Raw genomic sequence first — 10,424 nt, 5'->3', positions numbered from 1 at the left:
CCCTCCTCTCGACCCATACCCCGCCCCCTCCTCTCAACCCAAACCCCACCCCTCCCCTCGACCCGTACCCCACCCTCTCCTCTCGACCCATTCCCCACCCCTCCCCTCGACCCGTAACCCCATCCCCTCCCCTCGACCCATACCCGACCTCTCCCCTCACCCATACCCCACAGCTCCGCTCGACCCATACCCCGCCCCCTCCCCTCGACCCATACCCCGCCCCCTCCCCTCGACCCATACCCCGCCCCCTCCCCTCAACCCATACCCCGTCCCCTCCTCTCACCCCATACCCCACCCCCTCCCCTCGGCCCAAACGTCACCCCTCCCCTCGACCCACCCACACCCCCTCCCCTCACCCCATACCCCTCGACCCACACCCACCCCATTCCCTCGCCCCCATACCCCGCCCCTCCCCTCGACCCACACCCACCCCTCCCCTCGCCCCACACCCACCCCCTCCCCTCGGCCATGCCCCACCCCTCCCCTCGCCCCATACCCCACCTCTCCCCTCGACCCACACCCACACCACTCCCCTCGCCCCAGAACTCACCCCTCCCCTCGACCCATACCCCACCCCCTCCCCTCACCCACACCCCTCCCCTCGCCCCATAACCCACCCCTCCCCTCGACCCATACCCCACCCCCTCCCCTCGACCCATGCCCCACCCCCTCCCTAGACTCGCCTCCCGACTCAGATCTAGCCTGGCCTGACTTGAACGCCCCCGCCCCCAGCACAAAGACCCTATCCGAATCGCGCCTCCCCCACCACCCGCAGCCCTGACCCATCTCTCCTCACACCCAGGCCTGGCAGCATCCCCCCCCCCCCCCGTCCCCCCAGAGATTGTGAGGGCCATTCCGCCGTTCAATGCTCACTGCAGTTGCGAAGTCAGGGGCGAAATTCTCCATTATCGGCGGAAACTCCGCCGATCGGCGCAAAAAACGGCGCAAATCCCACTTGCGTCACGTCATAAAAATGGGCCGATAGTCTGCGGCCCGAAATGGGCTAGCAGCGACGTAACGGGATCCGCACTTGCGCAGTGGTTCACGCCGTGCAGCGTCATACGCGCTGCACGGCGTGACGGCTCATAAGGCCGCGCAGCTCCCCCCCACCCGACCGGAACAGCCGACCGCAACACCCGACTTGATGGCTGGCCGTCGCTCAGCCCCGAGGTTCGAGTCACGCGATGTGGAGGCGCTCCTGGATGCGGTGGAGCAGAGGAGGGACGCCCTGTATCCCGGGCACAGCCGCAGAGTTGCCCCACGCCACAGCCGGCGTCTGTGGAGGGAGGTGGCAGAGGCCGTCACCGCTGTGGCCCTAACACCACGGACAGGCACCCAGTGCCACAAGAAGGTGAACGACCTCGTCAGAGCAGGCAGGGTGAGCCTCCCCATATCCCCCATATCCCCTCTCCCCCAAATCCCCCCTCCCCCATATCCCCCCTCCCCCATATCCCCCCTCCCCCATATCCCCCATATCCCCCCTCCCCCATATCCCCCCCTCCCCCATATCCCCATATCCCCCATATCCCCCCTCCCCCATATCCCCCATATTCTCCCCTCCCCCATATCCCCCTCCCCCATATCCCCCTCCCCCATATCCCCCCTCCCCCATATCCCCATATCCCCCCTCCCCATATCCCCCATATCCCCCCTCCCCCATATCCCCCCTCCCCCATATCCCCCATATCCCCCCTCCCCCATATCCCCCATACTCCCCCTCCCCCATATCCCCCCTCCCCCATATCCCCCATATCCTCCCTCCCCATATCCCCCATATTCCCCCCTCCCCCATATCCCCCCTCCCCCATATCCCCCCTCCCCCATATCCCCCCTCCCCCATATCCCCCATATTCCCCCCTCCCCCATATCCCCCCTCCCCCATATCCCCCATATCCCCCCTCCCCCATATCCCCCATATTCCCCCCACCCCCATATCCCCCCTCCCCCATATCCCCCCTCCCCCATATCCCCCATATCCCCCATATCCCCCATATTCCCCCCTCCCCCATATCCCCACTCCCCCATATCCCCCCTCCCCCATATCCCCCATATCCCCTCCTCCCCCAGCCAGGTGGCATGGACCGCATGGGTCCAACTGTTGGAGGCTGGCACCTGGCCAGGTGGACCAACTCATTTGCCCTCCCATCACCCACCCCGGCACGGACCCCCCCCCCAACCTCCACCCCGGCACGGACCCCCTCCCCAACCTCCACCCAGGCACGGACCCCCCCCCAACCTCCACCCCGGCACGGGCCCCCTCCCCAACCTCCACCCCGCACGGACCCCCCTCCCCAACCTCCACACCGGCACGGACCCCCTCCCCAACCCCCAACCTCCACCCCAGCACGGACCCCCCCCCCAACCTCCACCCCGGCACGGACCCCCTCCACAACCCCCAACCTCCACCCCGGCACGGACCCCCTCCCGGCACTCCCCCGGAGCCCAGCCTACTCTAACCACCCCCCCCCCCCCCCCCCCCCCCCGCCGCACACACACACAAGCCGAGACACACCTCTCCTCAGGCAATCAGTCTGCGGCCACGCCATTTCCTGCCCAGAGCCAACCCCCCAGGCCGTCACTCACCTCCTCGCTGGTCGGCGTGAGCCTGGAGCACCGGGTCACGCCGATGACAAGGAGGTTTGATTCACGTCGACGTGAACGGTCATCACGTCGACGGGACTTCGGCCCATCCGGAAGGGAGAATATCGGCAGGCCGAAAATCGGCTGCCTTGCGCAGACCCGTGACATTCTCCGCGGCAGCGGCGCCATTAACGCCCCACCGACTTTTCTCCCTTCGGAGACTTCGGCGGGGGCGGGGGCGGGATTCACGGCGGCCAACGGCCATTCTCCGACCCGGCGGGGGTCGGAGAATGACGCCCCTGTTCTCTGTTCTTCGCGCAAATTACAAATTGCTTCTTTTCTCCTATTTTCCAATCCTCAACATCAGAAATGTTAATTCCTTTACCGGGGTGCTGAGCCTGGACAGCGCTCCCTGTGCACCTCCACCATCCTACCTCTCCGTCCTTTCTTCAGGGGCTTTCCAAAATCTCTATTTGTGGCAGCGAATTCCATTCCGAGTTTTGCCGTATTAAGGGCAACACGGAAACAGCGGGAGGGGCCATGGAGGGATTCGTAAAGAATAATCTGTATCTTCAAATCTAGAATGATGGAAACTGGTAGCCAAAGCAATTCAGCGAGCAGGGCGGTGGTGGTTGAACCCGAATTATAATCTTTGCTGAGTTTTAGGGCGCCTCGAGTTTCCATTGAAATAGTCAAGTCCAGAGTCACCAACGGCATGGATAAATGTTTCAGCAGCAGGTGAGTGAGGCAATGCCAGAACAGAGCATTGTCACAGGTGGTTTTCGTGATAACACGAAGCTCCTCTCTACGTCCAGTAAAAGCCAATGTTGAAAGAAACCTGGGTAAACTCTGACAGTTCACAAGGAGACGGATACGTGACTATGGAAGAGTTTGGGGCTGGAACCAATAAAAACTTGCTTGGTTCCTACTAATATTTCCTTGGAAAAAATTCCTGCTCACTCAAAATTAGTGCTGAAAAGAGGATGTGCGTGTGTCTCTGTGTATATGCACATGTATGTCTATGTAAGTGCGCGAGTGAGTCTGTGTATGTGTGTCTGTATGTGTGCGTGTGCATCTGTTCAAGCGTGTGTCTGCGTATATGTGTGCCTCTATCCATGTATGTGTGCATGCATGTCTGTGTATGTGTGCGTGTGTGTGTATGTGTCTGTGTGTATGTGTGTGTATGTGCATGTTTAGCTGAGTACATGTATATGTGTCTGTGTGTATTTTTGTATGCATGCGTGTGTATCTGTGTATGTGTGGTCTGTGAATCTGTGCATGTGCATATGTGTGCGTGTGTATCTGCGTATGTGTGCATGTATTGTGTATGTACGTGTGTGTATCTTTGTATATGTTAGTGTGTATCTGTGTATCTGTGTGTGTATTAGTGCATGTGTGTGTCTGTTTGCATGTGTATCTTATCTATATCCGTGTGCATGTGTGTCTGTGTATCTGTGTTTGTGTGCATGTGTATCAGTGTTTGTGTGTGTCTTTCTGCATGTGTGTCTGTGTATGTGTGTATGTGTGCATGTGTACCTGTGTATGTGTGTATCTGTGTATGTATGCATGTGTATCTGTGTATGCATGTGTAACAGTGTGTGTGTATGTATCTGTTTATGCACGTGTGTGTGTCTCTGTAAGTGTGTGTATCTTTGTATGTGTTCGTGTGCATCTGTGTATTTGTGTGTGTCTGTGTGTGTGTATGTGTGTATCTCTGCCTGTGTGTGCATATATCTGTTGACTTGTGTGCATATGTCTGGGTATTTGGGTGTCTGTGTTTGTGTGCATGTGTATATGCATATGTGTGCGTGTGTATCTGTATGTATGTGTGTGTGTATGTCTGTGTATGTTTGGGTGTGCATCTGTGTATGCGTGTGTCTGTATGCATGTGAGCATCTGTGTATGTGTATCTGTGCATGTGGGTGTGTATAGATGCATATGTGTATCTGTGTCTGTATGTATGTCTATCTGTTTGTATATCTTTACATGTGTGTGTATGTCTTTGTGTATGTTTCTGTGTGTGTATCTTTTTATGTGTTCGTGTGCATCTGTGTGTGTGTCAGTGTGTGTGTATCTGTGTCTGCGCATGCATTTTTCGGTGTGTGTGTGTGCATATATCTGTGTATGTGTGCCTGTGTGTGTGCGCATGTGTATCTGAGTACATGTGTGTATATCTGTGTATGTATGTGTGTATCTTTCTGCGTATGCTTGGGTGTGAATCTGTGTAAGTGTATGTGTCTGTCTATGTGTGTGTATCTGTGTATGTGTGCATGTGTATCTGTGTATGTGTGCATATGGTATGTGGATGTGTATATGTTTATCTGTGTATGTGTGTGTCTGTGTATGTGTGTGTCTGCCTGTTTGTAGCTCTTTGTATGTGTGTATGTCTTTGTGTATGTGTTTCTGTCTACGTGTGTGTATCTTTTTTGTATGGAGTGTTTGTATGGGGTGTTTGTATGCATCTGTGTATGTGTGTGTGTGTCTGTGTATGTGTGTGTGTATGTGTGTATATGTGTCTGTGCGTGCATATATCTGTGTGTGTGCATATATCTGTGTATGTGTGTGTGTCTGTGTATGTGTGCATGTGTATCTGTGTTTGTGTGTGTCTGTGTACGTGTGTGTGTATCTGTTTGTATATCTGTGTATGTGTGTGTATGTCTTTGTGTATGTGTTTCTGTGTATGCATGCTTGTGTATCTGTGTATGCGTGCATGTGTATCTGTATATGCATGTGTACCTGAGCATGTGTGTGTCTGTGTAAGTGTATCTGTGTTTGTATATATGTGTATGTGTGTGGCTTTGTGTATGTCTGTGTCTGTGCATGTGTGTGTTTTCATGTATGTGTGTGTCTGTGTATGTGTGTATCTCTGCGTGTGTTTCTGTGTATGTGTGTATGCATGTGTGCATGTGTATCTGTGTATGCATACCTGTGTATGTGTATGTGTGTGTTTGTGTTTATGTATGTGTGTGCGTGTGTGCACATGTGTGTGTCTGCGTATCTGTGTATGTGGGTGTGTATCTGTGCATGTGTGTGTCTGTATATGTATGCATGTATCTGTGTATTTGTGTGTGTGTACCTGTGCAGGGAGGGTTTCAGATTTCTGGATAACTGGGCCTCATTCTGGGGTCGGTGGGACTTCTACAAATGGGATGGTCTACACCAGGACCAGAGGGGTACCAATATCCTGGGGGGGGGGGAAATTTGCTAATGCTCTTCAGGAGGGTTTAAACTAGTTCAGCAGGGGCTTGGGAACCTGAATTGTAGCTCCAATATACAGGCGGTTGAGAGTAGTGAGGTCATGAGTAAGGTTTTAAAGTTGCAGGAGTGTACCGGCAGGCAGAAAGGTGGTTTAAAGTGTGTCTTCTTCAAGGCCAAGAGCATCTGGAATAAGGTGGGTGAACTTGCGGCATGGGTTGGTACCTGGGACTTTGATGTTGTGGCCATTTCGGAGACATGGATAGAGCAGGGACAGGAATGGTTGTTGCAGGTGCCGGGGTTTAGATATTTCAGTAAGCTCAGGGAAGGTGGTAAAATAGGGGGAGGGATGGCATTGTTAGTCAAGGACAGTATTATGGTGGCAGAAAGGACATTTGATGAGGACTCGTCGATTGAGGTAGTATGGGCTGAGGTTAGAAACAGGAAAGGAGAGGTCACCCTGTTAGGGGTTTTCTATAGGCCTCCGAAAAGTTCCAGAGATGTAGAGGAAAGGATTGCAAAGATGATTCTGGATAGGAGCGAAAGCAACAGGGTAGTTGTTATGGGGGACTTTAACTTTCCAAATATTGACTGGAAACGCTGTAGTTTGAGTACTTTAGATGGGTCCATTTTTATCCAATGTGTGCGGGAGGGTTTCCTTTTTTTTTTATTAAATATTTTATTGAAAATTTTTGGTCAACCAACACAGTACATTGTGCATCCTTTACACAATATTATAACAACACAAATAACAATGACCTATTTTATAAACAAAAAATGAATAAATAACAAAAATGAAAACTAGCCCTAATTGGCAACTGCCTTGTCACAAGTAACACTCTCCAAATATATAATTTAACAGTCCAATATATAATTATCTGTAACAACGACCTATACATACTATACAGTATATATTAACAACCCTGAGAGTCCTTCTGGTTCCTCCTCCTCCCCCCCCCCCCCCCCCCCCGATCCTGGGCTGCTGCTGCTGCCTTCTTTTTTCCATTCCGTCTATCTTTCTGCGAGGTATTCGACGAACGGTTGCCACCGCCTGGTGAACCCTTGAGCCGACCCCCTTAGGACGAACTTAATCCGCTCTAGCTTTATAAACCCCGCCATGTCATTTATCCAGGTCTCCACCCCCGGGGGCTTGGCTTCTTTCCACATTAGCAATATCCTGCGCCGGGCTACTAGGGACGCAAAGGCCAAAGCATCGGCCTCTCTCGCCTCCTGCACTCCCGGCTCTTGTGCAACCCCAAATATAGCCAACCCCCAGCTTGGTTCGACCCGGACTCCTACTACTTTTGAAAGCACCTTTGTCACCCCCATCCAAAACCCCTGTAGTGCCGGGCATGACCAAAACATATGGGTATGATTCGCTGGGCTTCTCGAGCACCTCGCACACCTATCCTCCACCCCAAAAAATTTACTGAGCCATGCTCCAGTCATATGCGCCCTGTGTAATACCTTAAACTGAATCAGGCTTAGCCTGGCACACGAGGACGACGAGTTTATCCTGCTTAGGGCATCTGCCCACAGCCCCTCCTTGATCTCCTCCCCCAGCTCTTCTTCCCATTTCCCTTTTAGTTCATCTACCATAGTCTCCCCTTCGTCCCTCATTTCCCTATATATATCTGACACCTTACCATCCCCCACCCATGTCTTTGAGATCACTCTGTCCTGCACCTCTTGTGTCGGGAGCTGCGGGAATTCCCTCACCTGTTGCCTCGCAAAAGCCCTCAGTTGCATATACCTGAATGCATTCCCTTGGGGCAACCCATATTTCTCGGTCAGCGCTCCCAGACTCGCGAACTTCCCATCCACAAACAGATCTTTCAGTTGCGTTATTCCTGCTCTTTGCCACATTCCATATCCCCCATCCATTCCCCCCGGGGCAAACCTATGATTGTTTCTTATCGGGGACCCCCCCAAGGCTCCAGTCTTTCCCCTATGCCGTCTCCACTGTCCCCAAATCTTCAGTGTAGCCACCACCACCGGGCTTGTGGTGTAGTTCCTCGGTGAGAACGGCAATGGGGCTGTCACCATAGCCTGTAGGCTAGTCCCCCTACAGGACGCCCTCTCTAATCTCTTCCACGCCGCTCCCTCCTCCTCTCCCATCCACTTACTCACCATTGAAATATTAGCGGCCCAATAATACTCACTTAGGCTTGGTAGTGCCAGCCCCCCCCTATCCCTGCTACGCTGTAAGAATCCCTTCCTCACTCTCGGGGTCTTCCCGGCCCACACAAAACCCATGATGCTCTTTTCAATCCTTTTAAAAAAAGCCTTCGTGATCACCACCGGGAGGCACTGAAACACAAAGAGGAATCTCGGGAGGACCACCATCTTAACCGCCTGCACCCTCCCTGCCAGTGACAGGGATACCATATCTCATCTCTTGAAATCCTCCTCCATCTGTTCCACCAACCGCGTTAAATTTAACCTATGCAATGTGCCCCAATTCTTAGCTATCTGGATCCCCAGGTAACGAAAGTCCCTTGTTACCTTCCTCAACGGTAGGTCCTCTATTTCTCTACTCTGCTCCCCTGGATGCACCACAAACAACTCACTTTTCCCCATGTTCAATTTATACCCTGAAAAATCCCCAAACTCCCCAAGTATCCGCATTATTTCTGGCATCCCCTCCGCCGGGTCTGCCACGTATAGTAGCAAATCGTCCGCATACAAAGATACCCGGTGTTCTTCTCCTCCCCTAAGTACTCCCCTCCACTTCTTGGAACCCCTCAACGCTATCGCCAGGGGCTCAATCGCCAGTGCAAACAATAATGGGGACAGAGGGCATCCCTGCCTTGTCCCTCTATGGAGCCGAAAATATGCAGATCCCCGTCCATTCGTGACCACGCTCGCCACTGGGGCCCTATACAACAGCTGCACCCATCTAACATACCCCTCTCCAAAACCAAATCTCCTCAACACCTCCCACAAATAATCCCACTCCACTCTGTCAAATGCTTTCTCGGCATCCATCGCCACTACTATCTCCGTTTCTCCCTCTGGTGGGGCCATCATCATTACCCCTAACAACCTCCGTATATTCGTGTTCAGCTGTCTCCCCTTCACAAACCCAGTTTGGTCCTCGTGGACCACCCCCGGGACACATTCCTCTATTCTCATTGCCATTACCTTGGCCAGGATCTTGGCTTCTACATTTAGGAGGGAAATAGGTCTATAGGACCCGCATTGTAGCGGGTCCTTTTCCTTCTTTAAGAGAAGCGATATCGTTGCTTCAGACATAGTCGGGGGCAGTTGTCCCCTTTCCTTTGCCTCATTAAAGGTCCTCGTCAGTACCGGGGCGAGCAAGTCCACATATTTTCTATCGAATTCGACTGGGAATCCATCCGGTCCCGGGGCCTTTCCCGCCTGCATGCTCCTAATTCCTTTCACCACTTCTTCTACCTCGATCTGTGCTCCCAGTCCCACCCTTTCCTGCTCTTCCACCTTGGGAAATTCCAGCCGATCCAAGAAGCCCATCATTCTCTCCCTCCCATCCGGGGGTTGAGCTTCATATAATTTTTTATAAAATGTCTTGAACACTCCATTCACTCTCTCCGCTCCCCGCTCCATCTCTCCTCCCTCATCCCTCACTCCCCCTATTTCCCTCGCTGCTCCCCTTTTCCTCAATTGGTGTGCCAGCAACCTGCTCGCCTTCTCCCCATATTCGTACTGTACACCCTGTGCCTTCCTCCATTGTGCCTCTGCAGTGCCCGTAGTCAGCAAGTCAAATTCTACATGTAGCCTTTGCCTTTCCCTGTACAGTCCTTCCTCCGGTGCTTCCGCATATTGTCTGTCCACCCTCAAAAGTTCTTGCAGCAACCGCTCCCGTTCCTTACTCTCCTGCTTCCCTTTATGTGCCCTTATTGATATCAGCTCCCCTCTAACCACCGCCTTCAACGCCTCCCAGACCACTCCCACCTGGACCTCCCCATTATCATTGAGTTCCAAGTACTTTTCAATGCACCCCCTCACCCTTAGACACACCCCCTCATCTGCCATTAGTCCCATGTCCATTCTCCAGGGTGGGCGCCCTCCTGTTTCCTCCCCTATCCCCAAGTCCACCCAGTGTGGAGCGTGATCCGAAATGGCTATAGCCGTATACTCCGTTCCCCTCACCTTCGGGATCAATGCCCTACCCAGCACAAAAAAGTCTATTCGCGAGTAGACTTTATGGACATAGGAGAAAAACGAGAACTCCTTACTCCTAGGTCTGCGAAATCTCCACGGGTCTACACCTCCCATCTGCTCCATAAAATCTTTAAGTACCTTGGCTGCTGCCGGCCTCCTTCCAGTCCTGGACTTCGACCTATCCAGCCCTGGTTCCAACACCGTATTAAAATCTCCCCCCATTATCAGCTTTCCCATCTCTAGGTCCGGAATGCGTCCTAGCATCCGCCTCATAAAATTGGCATCATCCCAGTTCGGGGCATATACGTTTACCAAAACCACCATCTCCCCCTGTAGTTTGCCACTCACCATCACGTATCTGCCCCCGTTATCCGCCACTATAGTCTTTGCCTCGAACATTACCCGCTTCCCCACTAATATAGCCACCCCCCTGTTTTTCGCATCTAGCCCCGAATGGAACACCTGCCCCACCCATCCTTTGCGTAGCCTAACCTGGTCTATCAGTT

Source organism: Scyliorhinus torazame, chromosome 14 (assembly GCF_047496885.1).
Source record: "Scyliorhinus torazame isolate Kashiwa2021f chromosome 14, sScyTor2.1, whole genome shotgun sequence".
In the NCBI taxonomy this organism is placed as follows: Eukaryota; Metazoa; Chordata; class Chondrichthyes; order Carcharhiniformes; family Scyliorhinidae; genus Scyliorhinus; species Scyliorhinus torazame.
Note: the sequence above shows the minus strand (reverse complement) of the source record.